We start from the raw sequence: 14,554 nt of genomic DNA on the forward strand, positions 1-14,554 counted from the left end.
AAAACGGGAGAGCGCTGCCAGATGCAAAGAAGAGCCTTTCGGTTAGGGGAACATTTGGGAATAACGATGAACGAATCATTCTCCGTGCGAAAGCCAAAGCAGAAGCGCAGCTCTACCGACCGAGGGGCGCTGCTGCATGGCACGCCACACGAATAGCACGAGAGAGAAGTGCTTCCTTCTCAGGGACTGTGTAATCCCATATCCCATATCGTGATACAATGTACACAGGGAAGCAATCGCAGACGGTATCTGTATCTATATCTGTATCTTGTGCATCTGCAAGTGCACAAGTCGCATGCGTAGATACAGTATCTGGCAAGTGTATGCCTTGTATCCGATAAGCGCAATCAGACTTCGATTACAGAGATCCAGATATCCAGAGCTTCGCTTCCCCTCTCTGCTCCCCATTGCTGCGTTTTGCTGCGTCTGCGTCTGTGTGCGTCTGTGGCTGTACTTTGCTTCGGGCAAGGACGTTTGCAATCAAAAACTTTCATTAAACTTTTCGTCTTTTTTTTTTATCAGTCTTCGCTTATCAGTCGCGTAGTTCTGCTGTTCCGCTATTTTCTGCTGTTCAGAAAAAGATGTCTTATCGGACGCAACACAGCGGAATCTTATCTACAGGTTGTGCCTGTGGCATGCCTCCTCTCTCTCCCTCTCTCTGTCACTCTCTCAGGGTCTCGGGGTCTCTGGTTCTCTGCTGTTCTTTCTCTTGTTTCGATTTGTCCACGAAATCTAATTAATTTCCACAGCTAATTCATTTTGTGACAACGACAGCGATTTATGCTGGTTAAAGTGGAGAAACCACCTCCCCCCGCCCCACCGTTCCACCTCTTTCTCCTTCTGCCTCCCCGATTGACATTATCAGTAGTGCTGTGTGTTTTTTTTTTGTTTTTTTTTTGGTCTACCAAAATTTATTGTTATTTATGATTCTCCCCCGCCTTTACCTTTGCCTTCTTTTCTGTGTGGAATTTTATCAAAAAAAAAAAAACAAAAAAAAGAAAAATAATAATAAAATAGGCAGAAAAGCTCTTTGCTTTTGGGGCTTTGTCGTCTAAAGCCATTTAGAACACTTTTCGCACCTCCGAAAAAATAAGATACAGATACTTTTCCGTACACATGTATCTGCTAGATGCGGCCATGCGACAGCTGTCAGAAGAGTGGTGGCGGTAGGGAGGCAGGGAAGGGAAAAGGGAAGGGGGGCAGGAAGGCACACATCATCATCAACATTTCGATCATCATCATCTTCTGGGGGTTTTGGATTTTATGAAGGAATTCGCATTAAAAATGTTTATTGTGTTTATTTATTGCGAACGAGAATCGAGAACGGGCCCCAAAATGGAAACACAAACACAAACAGATACAAAGATACACACATACACACACGAGTCGATAGTCGAGATACGTACGACACAAAGTAAATCTAATGGAAATTTCTGTGTTGGCGAGCCGAATCAAAGGCGGAGGCGGAGGCGGTTGAAGGCGGTGGGTTCCATGCACTTGTTTCAACGAATCTGTGGCAGTGTGTGTGTGTGTGTGTGGCTGCAGCGGCAGCTGGTGGCATGGGGCATGGGGCACAGACAACCACCAGCTGGCAGTCCGAGCAGCAGCAGCACCAGCAGCAACAGCGGCAGCACCAGCACCAGCTTCCAAGGAAATGCAACCCACGAGATTTGTACATGATCCAAAGAATCTTGGATCCAGCTTGATTTATCTGCAAGTGCCCACGGATCCGTAGATACACTATCTACAAGGGTCTCGGTCCTCCTCCTCTAGGTCTGGGTTTCAGAACGAAGGATTTCTTTGGGTAAAAGAGGCCGGGGACGGATGTGTAAACGAAGCAAAATCACCAGAAGAAATGCAGGCTTAACGAAGATGAAGCTTGTTCCGGGCAGGTGCCAAAGCGGAAACCGATGAAGACTGCTGCATGACACGTCTGACCGTGGAAATAGCCCTAGAGGAAGTACAGTAAACAGTGGATACAGAACGAAGTCCCTTAAATAAAACCAAAACAAAAAGATGGCCACTCCTCGAAATTAGCAGGAGGTGACCCCAAAAGCGGAATTTCAAAATGTATGTGTTTTCGGGGAGCGGCCCACAAAAAGATAGAGCTGAAAAGAGCCCAAGGAAGGGGCACAAGGGGAATGGTGTACGAGGGGACATCAATTAGCGGAAGACAAATGTGTCCCAAATGCGGGATCCGCTCCAATGCCCAATCTAACGCCACGCCACGCCACGCCACGCCCTTTAGAGCCCTCACTTCTGGGTCTCCTCCTCGTCGTCCCCTTCTTCTCTCATCCCCATGTGCTTCGTGGTGGTGTGTGTGAGATGTCCTTGACACATATCCTGCCAAATGCTCAGCACGCACTCGTATATGAATATCCCTCGCATTCGCATTCACATTCGCATATGCCATTCGCCTTTTGCGTGGCTTCAACGGAGGCGCCCCTAATCCATTTGAACTTTCAACGCTGCCAGCCAACGCTCTGGCCCTGGCTCCGGCTCCGGCTCCGGCTCGGGCTCTTTGGGTCTCTCCTTCAAGGATAATACTCGTAAAAACGAATGCCTTGCGCCCTACTTTATGGGCCAGCAGCAGCAGCGGCAGCGGCAGTCGAAAACTTGGCCAACTGTTTGTGTGGCTTCGGTAATATAATCCTAATGGAATTTACACTGAAAAGAAGGACACATGCGGCCGTGTCCTCTTTTGTTGGGCTTTGACGGGCAGAGGCGGAGGCAGAGGCGGAGGCAGCGGCAGCGGCAGCGGCAGCGGCAGGAAAACAGGAAGAAGAGCGATTCGATGGGGTGTGCCTTTTCGTAGGGGATGGAAGCAAACTTGTCGCGGGTCATGCAGCAGTGCCGCTCGGTCCCAAAAAAAATTGAATACAAATTGCAAGAAAATTTCAAAGTAAATCGAAAATTCAAAATTCGAAGCGGAAAATGGAAAAGAGGAAATTTCAAGTGGAAGACGAGATCGAAAACAGTTTCCAGATTGCAGCCAAATGTTGCTGCTCGCTTGGGGCGCTGATTCTGTAGTTTTGGGGCATTCAGACACAGATACAAACACAAAGATACATCCACAGATACAAAAAGCTTTGGCGCTGGCTGAAGGTCAAGTGCATTAAGGCGAAACGGAAATGGAAATCAAATGAAATGAAAATGCTAAACGGGGGGGGGAAAAAAAACAGAAAAGCAAACAGAATTTCCACACACGATGGAGAGAAAAAAAAGAATTGAGGGAGAGAGAGAGAGGGAGAGAGGGAGAGAGGGAGAGAGGGAGAGAGGGATGCCGTGCGTAAGTGTAGTAAATTTTGATTTTATTTGATTTGATTTTTTAGAAGCAGGAGACAAAGGAGTCGGAAACAAGAGAATAGGAGAGGCAGGAGAGAAGGGAGAGGGGAGAGAGGGTAGAAAGAGGGAATCAGAAAGGCAGGAGAGAGCTGGGGAAAGCGAGGTCATGGCCTAGCAGCGCTATCCTTGGCGGGTCCTTCGTGTGGCTTAATTGTGCGTGTCAGGCGGCCACAAAGCCCCCGCAGCAGAACAGGCCGCAACATTTGGACATGGGCATGGACATGCCAGTCCGATTATGCCCCAGAGAGCAGGGACACGAGGCAGGCGGCAGTCGGCAGGCGGCAGGACGAAGCATAGACGAAAGGCGGAAATGCTGGCGCCGACATTATCATTGGATAGACCCTTGGAGCCCAGCAAAAGTTCCGCACTCAAAGCGCAATTATGATAATTGAGTGAGCAGACGCCACAGAGAGAAGCAGAGAGGGACAGAGAGAAAGAAGTGTGGCAAGAGGCAGTGTGTGTGTGTGTGTGTGTGTGTGTGTGGTAAGTGGCAGACAGGTTAAATTGCGCGTAACTCGACAGTAAATGTGGCAGATTCTTGTCTTTGGCGAAGGCTCCTCTTCCTTGATTGATTTGCAGACACAAGGGACAGGAAAGAAGGGGAAGCAGAGAGGTAGAGTGTGAAAGTAAGCGAAAAGGAGACTGAAGAAACACGACAGCCGTCTGGCGACCAATTGTCTCGAGGCCCTCAAACCCTTGAATGCCCCAAGAAACCCATGACACACAGATGCCGTGTACATACACATGTGTGCCACATACAGAACTCACGAAAATTGCCTCCTGCCTGCCGCACCTTGTGACGCACATTTGCCCCATGCCCCTAGTCCCATGCCCCATGCCCCAGCCGCATGCCACATTTTGCGTTATGAATTGATTGCGTGCTGAAAATTCCATGTCTTTGATTGATTTCGTTTGACTTCCATTTTCGGTGGTGCCACTGGATGGCAGCGTGGGGCATGCGTGCGTGCCTGCGTGCGTGTCGCCTGGCGGCCGGGAGGAGGAAGCTGGAGGATCCCCCCCGCCGCCGCCCACTCTCCGCGGACTGTTTATAGCCACTGCCACACATTTAATGGATTGTTTACATTTCGAACAGCCAAAAATTCAGCAGCAAAACGGCAGGAACGGGAGCAGTAGCCTCTGGTGGCATAAACAAAATCTCTGTGGAACGGGGACTCTTCGGAGCCCGAAGATGCAACATTTCGGACATGAAAATCGAAAGTGATTTGGGTAAAAAAAAAAGCAAAAAGATAGATTATGCAACGTGCAACAAACAGATACATATTCCTACCACAAAATACAAACAAAATTATAGATTTAGCTTTCCCTTCTCTTGTTTGAGTACAAGCTATGTTCCCCTAAGTGAAAGGACACACAATGCCATGAAGAGAGAGAGATCACACATTCACCGGGAGGTGATTCTGTTTACAATAAGAGATCCCATGATCTGGGGTTCTCCTCTCTTGGATACTCTGCACAGAATGTCCCACGATCTACCTACGTGGGACTCGTACCCAGTAATCGCTTGGCAAATAATCGAGAGTGTCTGGCACTCTGTGACTTACCATCAAATGCACAAATGGTCGAGCATCAGATGTCTGAACTTCAGCGCTGAAATGAAAGATGAGAACGGGATGGAAAAGTATTAGCATTGATTAGCATTAGCGAACAATCTTATGAGCAAACAGCAGCAGCCCGAGGCTCAGGCTTCCACTGCAAACGAAACTGAAACTAAAATTGAGGCTAGGACTTGCAGATGAAGCTGAAAACTGAGACCGAGATTGAAGCTGAAATTGAGACTCGACTCGACTCGACTCGACTCGACTCGACAGAGACCGGAGAGCCACTGTGTGCCCCTCATCAATAATTGCAGCTTATGGCCATCTATTATGTGTGTTTACTGTAAAGACGATTGATGATTATTGATTGGGCGAACGACCCCGCACGACACACACCACACACATTCAGTATTCACAGTGAATATTCACGGCAGTGTACTCAGTGCTCGAATGGATGAATCATCCCGAATCCGAAAACCAAGAAAACCGACGCTAAAAACAAAACTCGCGTAGGTAGCCGTCAATTTTTTAGGCAAATAGCAAATAAATTGAAGCCAAAATAAAAACCAGCCAAAAAACCCGAAGACAACCAAAAGACACGAAAGAGAGAAAGAGAATCGACACAGCAGCAGACAGCCCCAGTCGCAGTCGCAGCCACAGTCCCACTAAGCGGACAGCACCAGCGGACATCGGCTGTCCATTAATTTGGCTTAAATCCCAGTGAAAAGAGAAGGCACGGGCAGGGGGACCCGTTGTTTATTTGGCCAGAATTGCGGCTAATTCTGGTGTGTTTACGTTTGTTACAGCGTGCATACCCTGTAATCCATGGGAAGCGAAGCGCCTTCCATACACCTCAAGGAATGCCTGTTCTTCGATTTAAACGTTCATCGATTGTTCATCGTTTATCGATAGTCACTGGAAACATTTGATACATTTTTAGTTGTTTGGTATTTTTTTTAGTATATTTTGGTACTATATTAAAGAATTCTTGGAATATTTTCTGGTATATTTTCGAGTATTTTAGGAAGTTGTTCTCGTATATCTTCATTTATTCTGGTGTATTTTCTAGTAGTTTTTAAAACTTTTTCTGGTATATTTTGTAGTATTTTTCTGGTCTATTTTTCAATATTTCTTAAACTTTTTTCGTATATTTTATAATATTTTTAAAACTTTTTCTCGTATATTTGCCAGTAGTTTCAGATTATTTGTATAGGATTTTTTTAAAACTTGTTCTGGTGTATTTCCTAGTATTTTGTATGATATTTTATTATTTTTATTTTACTATTAACGAATCTAAGCAAGAATGGATATCTTTTAACCTGTACAAATGTATAAATTGCAGTTCATTTGCGCGAATGGGTATTCCATAGAATGGGGCGATAGATCCTTCCACCAGAAAGTGTAGCCCAAATCTTCAGCTTTCTTTGTGAAGTGAAGTCTGTGTTTGCTTTCGGTTTTTTCTTTGGCTTCACGTTTCGCTTCCTCCAAAAAATCCTTCAGCGGAACGGCTACTTCATTTGCATCGATTCTCGTCTTTACACTCGAAAATTGCATCTTCTGTTTGCTCACATAAATTTCATTAATTTCTGTATTGAAACACTTCTGCGGAGATGCCACTCTGAGAGAGAGAGAGAGAGAGAGAGAGAGAGAGAGAGAGAGAGAGAGAGAGAGAGAGAGAGAGAGAGAGAGAGAGAGAGAGAGAGAGAGAGAGAGAGAGAGAGAGAAAGGGGCCTCGCGGGGAGTGGTGGAACGTTCCGTTCCCTGGCAACGCGGCGTTTCGGGTCTTGGCTTTTGTTATTTTGTGCGAATTTTCGCATTCGATTCGCATTGAAATGTGCAAAAAAGCCAATTAGGAGCGCAATTAACAGCAATTTTGTTGTTGAGCTGCTGCTCCGAAAGCGAAGACCCAAAAGCGAAGCCCAAAAGCGGATTGAAATGTTGCCTGATTGAAGCTGAAAGCTTGATTGCACTCTCGAGAGGGCTACTGTTTCAAGAGAATCGCTTGTTGAAGATTGACAGATGGGAAAACATTGACAGTAGCGGATAATCCACTCTGGGAGAGAGAGTTGAAGCTAAATTCCATATAGTACAAATAGAGTTACAAATCGTAGGAAGGTTCTCCCATTATCCCATATCCATATCCATATCCATATCCATTCCCATTCCAATTCCCATTTATTTTTGTGTAATTTTCTGTAATTACAGGGTGCATCGGTGCCTCGTTTTATGGCGCCTTTCCCCCATCCAAAGGTAACATCGGCCGTCAAATAAAAGGCACGACCTTGAGACTGCTTCGACAGCGATCTCTGGGGCGGGGGATCAATCTATCTCTAAAGACGGGGGGCTCCTCTAAAGTGCTGGCCGAATGAGTGCTTAATGTTTCTTAATGTCCATTCGGTGGCAATTAACCAACAAATGAACAAAACGACAGCTGCTACTGCCATCGAATAAAAGCCATAGTAAAAGTGGTTTCAATTTCAGTATTTTTTCGGGATAGATAGAGAGAGAGGGAGAGTCAAAGTGATAGAGGGATAGAGATGGCAGGAGACATTAAAAATTATTTAATTAAGTGAATTTTTAATTTCGCTTTTTCTTGAATGCTGCATGCCTCTCTCTCTCTCTCTGTCTCTCTCTCTCTTTCTCTTTCTGGGGACCGTACTGGAGAGGCTGCCGCTGTCTCTGATGCTGGGTTGATTGTCTAATTTCATTAATCTACGGAAACGAAAGAGGCAACGAGGGGGCCTTGGGGGTGGCACACTTTATTGGCACTGTGCCACAGAGAAAACGCGCGCGCGCTTGACCCACTGTACGTGCGCGTTCTTTTGTCAATTAGAAATTTTCCAATTTCAACCTTTGACTTCTACATACGACTGTATATTCAGAGAGTGTAGAGTAGGCAGAGGAGGCAGAAGGCATGCACCGCTAGGGAGCCCGTACTCGTAAGATCCCATCGAGATCGTTTTATTTAGCCGCAGAGTTTTGTGGCGTTCCCTTCACATAAATCACACTTGAGACAACCGATCGAAATAATCGTTTAATTATAATTAAATCCCCCAAAAGCAAAGTCCAATTGGATGTTGCACCTTCGATGCAGAGTTGGAAAGAGAGGGAAATACAAGGAAAAACTATGTAAGGGCAATAGCAGTATTTCTTTATTTATTTTCTCTTATTTTTCTAGTATCTATAATCGATGATTTTATTTTTATTTAGTATCTCTGGTACTTTTTTGTCTTTGTCTGCCAGTTTATGGTATTTTTCTAAGTTTTTGTGCTTTTCGTTTCTAGTATTTTATGGTATTTTTTCAGAAAAATCACCTCTATATCAGTGCCACTGCATGGCACATGGTTTTTTGTACTTCCGAGACGATAGATACATTTCGACGATGATATTACACCATTTTTACTTCTGGTAATAGATTCCAATATTTTCCCAGATATTTTAGGTTAAAAAAAACTTTTTTTTAAGCCTAGAATGGCCTACATTTGTATGGGATAGACGGTCCTAAATTTATGGATAATATGATTTAGATTGTAGGCCGCTTTGGGTAATAAATGTATATGTCTGGGATGCCAATTTGGGAGGGAAGGATTAGGAGTAGAAGAAGGCGGAAGATCCGCAGAGATACCATATCCAATGAATGTTCGGAGATTGCCCAGATCCCATACGAGTATGCAGATGGTTCTGTGATTTATGAGCCCATAATGATAATTATAATGTAAGCCCATAGATCGAGGGTGTGGCTGAAGCAGAGACCGAGGCTTAGAGGCCTACGAAGTCGACCTTCCATGGGGGTTACAGCGCAACCCATTTGGCCGCAAAGCCGTTTGGCTACCTCGGAGGTGAGGCGCTTTTTCTGTCGTCTTCTAATGCTTCCGGTTCGACTGCTACTCCTCCTCAGACTGCCCTTGAAGGTCCCGCTCCTGCGATAAGATATGGCCATAAAAGAGTGTAAGAGAGAGGGAGTGGCAGCGGACCGCTAGTAGTGGCATCTCTATCTTGCCCGTGTGTGTGTGTGTGTGTGTGTGTGTGTGTGTGTGGTATATTGATTGCCTGTCGGCCCGGAGTCCAATTTGTTGGCAAAGTACGAGGCGGCGACCATTAAAAAGTCATTACAAAAGCAAAAGCCACAAACATCAGCGACGAGTGGAGCTCAGAGGGGTCTAGAGGGGGTTTTCGAGAGGGGCCAAAGGGGAACGACAAGTACATGGCATAATTGCAGGCAGGCAGACAAACGGACAGCCAGATCGGCAATCAAAAGGTTTGGGAGGAAGTGCGCATGCCCAAAAACAAAAAACAAAAAAAAAACAATCCAAAGTTCGACTTCGGAATTGCGTTTTTTTTGTTTTGTTTTTTTTCGTCTTCTACCGTTTTTGGATTTCCTGCTAACAAGCGACATGTCGTCTGGAGCTTTTTCTTGTTGCCACGCCCCGCATTGATCACTCTAAGGGCTCTGGGATGATTGACTCGTTCTATTATTTGCCCATTGATAATGAACGTCAATTATCGTGTGCCCCGATCGCTTGTTTGCTCTCCACCGCTTGGATTCCCAGCCTGGGGAAGGGGGGGCTTTGGCTGTGCGATCTCCTCGAAGCAGACCGCAGACGCAGCAGACGCCCCAGACAGATAGACAACCGCAACAGCGGCACCACCTTAAAACAGCACCTCATGTGGCCCCACGGATGTTGTCCGTGACTCAGTTTTTCGAGTGAGCCATCGATCAATATTTGCCAGCGACCGAGGGCTGATGCATTTTCTCTACCTCTGAGAGTGGTGGGAAAATCGATCCATAAATGGAATTCTATGGAAGTTCAAGAACAAATATGTACTTATGATAACCTAAACCTTAAACCTTAATCTGGTAATTTTAGTATTTCTTTTGGTATTTTTTTCTAGAGCTTTTCTAATTTGAAGGTGTGGTATTATTTCTAGAATTTTCTTTTTAGGAGCCATTCTGACCAGCAAAATCAAAAAATTCTTCTAGTAGTTCCAGGTATTTTCTTGCATTTATCTGGTTTTTTTAAAGTATTTTCTAGTATTTTGTCTAAATATTTCTTAACTTTTAACTGGTTATTTTTTTAGAAGAATATTATGGGCTCTGGTATGGATCGAATGGTCAAAGTATTTTCCAATTCGGATTTTCTACCTTTATAGTTATGAAATTTTCAATTTTGTCGATAAACCCAGCTAAAAGTCATCGAATAATCGCCCAGAGCTGGCATTGTCTTGCAACTATAAATATTCCGAATTTTTCCTCTCGAAGAAAAAAAAACTCAATAAATTTTGGATGCTTCTGCTTTGTTTTCGTGCGTGGCTTTGATCTTTCGACAAAAGAGATTCAATGAAATTTATTTGGCACCTGAACAGAGAGCCAGCGCCAGAGCCCCCTTCCACATGGTACAGGGGACAGCGGGGGGCAGCAGGAGCTGGGGTAGGCCCTGGGAACTAGTAGAGGCTAGTGGCAGTCTAGGTGGCCCTTGCAGATCCATAAAAACCGATGGCAAACTATGTAAATGTCCAACAATAAATTCGACCAACGAAATTCTCAAGGCAAGAGGGAGAGAGAGGATCATCGGCATCATCTTCGTCGTGTCTGGTTCAGTGTGGTGGCACACTTTGAGCATAAATTTCGTGAAATATAGTGAGTAGTGGGTGGTGGGATTGCTCGCTCGATCTCGGTCTGGCCGTTGATTACAGTAATTGATTGATTGATTAACTTGCAGGCGCACAGTGCCAGCGCTAGTGCCAGTGCCAGTGCCAGTGCCTGTCCCTGTGCCTGTAATTGTAATTGAATTGAAAAGTGGCATGTGCCTCTGCCGCTTGTGCCTCGGGCAAATGGATGAATGGATTCATGAATCGAATCGAATCGAATCGAATCGACTGGCAGAGCAGAGCAGAGTAGAGCAAGCAGGGCGTGGCCACTTGACGATCGGTCGTGTCAGAGTCGTTGTCGGCTGTCCGGTTGTCCGGTTGTCGCTTCAATGTCGCCGCTTTTCAGTTGCAAATTAATGTTGACAATGCAACAGAAAACACAAACACGTATGCGAGTATCTGTGTGTACATCCGATCTTGGTGCGACGATCTATCCGTAACAAAATGGAACGAACGCCAGCAACGAGCTGGAAAAGTACACACAATATTCGCCAAAAGCAAAACAACAGGGAAAAGCAAAAACACTATAATAAAACAATCGTAAAAATGTGTGACAAACGAGTGGAAAAAACAAAAAAGATTTGTGGCTGTCACACTGTGGCTGTTGAGGGGAGGTGCAAGGAAGTTATGCCTTTACGCCCTTACGCCCTTACGCCTTCTCCTCCCCCAACACCCCCAACACCAGACAGAAATGTGGAGATATAGATATTACCATGAGATGGGTATTCCTCCTCGATATTTCAATAAAAGAAAGATGTTTCGCTAGAGGTTTCACAAGCAGTAGAAGTAGTGCGCTGGAGACAAGCAGTGAAGGTACAAGCAAGCAGTGCTGAAGGTAGATCAACGGGCAAACTAGGCAGCAGAAGAAAGAAATAGAAGCCGTGCGCGGATCAGAAGCAGTGCAGCAAGCAGTTGGGTAGAGAAATAACAGCTTCAGGGAGGAATTCTTTTGGAATTGTGAGAAGTACGGAAAATGAGATGATCGGTGGGGAAATGGGGCTACATTTATGATGCGTTGAAGCATCGATGAATGCCATGCCTGCCATGCCCTGCTCATGACTATGAGCCGTACAAATATTGTATTTTGATTGCGTGTGCGTACACTTTTGTACGGTGTACGGTGTACGGTGCACGGTGTACGGTATACGGTTGTTGTACATAAATACATACATATTGAAGTTTGTTGTTGTTGGCTTTTGGAGCTCTTGGGGGATCTGCTGTGTGCGTGTGTGTGTGTGTTTTTTTTTCGTAGGTTTTTATGATATTTTAATTTTATTTTTTTTGAATACCAAATGAATTGCTTATTGTTTTAAATGGAGGTTCGGTTTGGATGGAATGATGATGGGTTTGTTTCGATTGCTAATTAGCATAGCAGAAACACAAGTTCGGAACAGCGAGGAAATACTAAGGTAAATAGAGAGATACAGATACAATCATACTTCGTACTGGCCCTCGTACTCGTGCTTGTAGAACTATCTGTATCTGTGGCTGTGGCTATGGCTGTGGCTGTGAAGCAAAGCCAAACAAATAATAATAAATGGAAAAGAAAAGAGTGAATAGTACTAGTACCACCTAAAGAGAAACTAGTTTCCCCACTAATGAATGGAAACATAGAATGACAGAGAGAGGGATAGAGAGGTCTGTGCGTACAAAGATACAGATACATTCGTAGAGTGGAGTGGCGTGGCGTGGAGTGGAGTAGGAAGTGCCAGAGAATATGGCCAAAATGAAATGCCAATGAACCAAAGAGGCCAAATCATTCTTTTTTTTTTTTTTTTTGCTTTTTTATTTGATTTTTCATTTCCCCCTTTGGATTTTTTGTTGTTGCTTTTGCTTTTTGAATAATTTATGAGAATGGCTTTTGCCATACTACTATTCTTTGCGGCAAGAAGCAGTAGAGTAGAGTGGAGTAGAGGAGGAGAATGTGCCATGAAATGCGGCGGCGCCCCAAAATAAGACTTATGGCTGGCCAATGGATGGCCATTTGAAAGTCTCCTCTTTGGAAATGGAAATGGAAATGCAAACTGCTTGAAGCATGCCCCACTGGGGTGTGGAGACTCTTATGGTTATAGATGGGGTCATTCATTCAATCATTCATTCATTTCAGTTGGGACTCTCCAAATCGGTCAGCGTGTCAGCAGCATATTGTGGATTAGATTGTGACTAATAGAAAAGCTTCGACGCCGACTTAGTTTGCGTATTTTTCTTAGTCAAGAAATATCTATAGATACTCCCCCACATCTACAGTGGGACACCCACAGACACAGACACAGAGACAGAGACAGAGACACGACACAGTGAAGCCAGTGCCAGTGGCAGAGGCAGAAGCAGCCGAGAGAGTAACAAAGTGTAACGAAGTTAGAAACAAAAGCTTTTAACGCCCACGCCAAGGCCAAAAGCTAATTTGCATATCTCGACACACACGAAAAAAACAACAACAGCAACAACAAAATGGAGAAAAAATTAAAACGAAAAATAAAAAGCAGAGAAACAACAACGACTCGCAGAGTCTTTCGATTCCTACATTCTACAGACCCGAAAAGTACATAAATACTCGCATACACGGATTCCGTGGAACACCGAAAGTGTTTAAAATATGGCCCGACAGCTGCGACCCCTTGACCTCCCGCTCTTTGATAACTACATGCTCCATGTCATGCAGATGCTAGCAGATTTTATCTGGTGGATAGCTCCCGATTCTTCCCGCTAGATTATTCAGATCCCAGTGGGTCTAAGATCTTTTCGTACATTCGGCAACCCCTGGGGTAGGTCTCCCAAAAGACAGAAGTAGAGAGCCTGACAGTTCTTTGATGTGTTTTTGTTTGATGGAATCGATATCTTTAGATGATGCTTATCTGTTTAGTTGGGAATTTATATCGTTGGATCTCACATATGGTGCGGCGGGTCACCAAGTGAGATTTTCACTTATGGAAATCGACGTATTTACATATATTTAAGGACATTTTGCAGCTCTCCCAGCCCCTGCAACGATCCACGATCCGGTGTACATATGCTGGGGATGTACATATGTATGCTAATGTATCTGCTGGATACACACAGGAAAACAGACAGACAGGCGTCGGGCAGGGCGCTCGCTGCTAAGGGGCCACCAATGTGCGTGTGTAACTAAATACAATGCAAATTTCTTTCGACTAAATTACTAAAAAACACCAACAGCAAAAACACACAAGAACAAACATTGAAATACATTACCACACACACACAAACACACACACCGACACATGGAAATTATATATATTTTACACCCCCATGACGGGGCACGTTGCAGGGGCATAATTAATTAGTGGAACAGAGAGGGCACGGAACTTGGACTACGACTAACCGGTGCCAGTGGCAGTGCCAGTGCTGCCTGCCTGCTGCCTGGGGTTTCGGGGTCTGTTTCGGGGCTTTCGACTTCAGCTTCGACTTCCAGTTGCTTTTTATTTTCAGTTGTTTTTTTTCGGGGTTTTTCGGTGCTAATGAGTACATATTGTGCGAAAAAAGCAGCCAGCGAATAAACAACAGAAAAAGCAAACAGCAAACAAGCAAACACCAAAAGCAGTTGGCAGGGCGGCAGAGAGCAGAATATATGTATGTATGTATTTGTGTATGTGTGTACATATGCACATATGTATGTATGTACAACAGCAAATGAAAGAAGTTTGCAGGCCACAGAAAGAACGTGGAAAGAAAGCGTGATAAGCGAATCCCAATGAGAAGCTCTGATAGCAAGCAGTGCAAGGCATGAAAAAGGGAAGCAGTAGAATCACTCACAGGGAACAAACGCAGTGCATACTTTGGAAGCAGGATAAGCAGTGCAGGGAAGAGAGTATAAACCAGCTCTAAGCAGAGGAAAACTCGGAAGACAGTCCAAGAAAGCAGTGCAGAAAGTAGTGGGATGGGTGCCCGATCAGCGGTAGAAGCAAAAGGAAAGGGAAACACAGGCAGCGAAAGCGGAAGGAAGCAATACCACAAACAAAAACAGAACAGCAGAAGCAGAGCAG

The sequence above is a fragment of the Drosophila persimilis genome, unplaced genomic scaffold (genome assembly GCF_003286085.1).
Source record: "Drosophila persimilis strain 14011-0111.01,24,50 unplaced genomic scaffold, DperRS2 tig00000520-arrow-pilon, whole genome shotgun sequence".
NCBI classification, from domain to species: domain Eukaryota; kingdom Metazoa; phylum Arthropoda; class Insecta; order Diptera; family Drosophilidae; genus Drosophila; species Drosophila persimilis.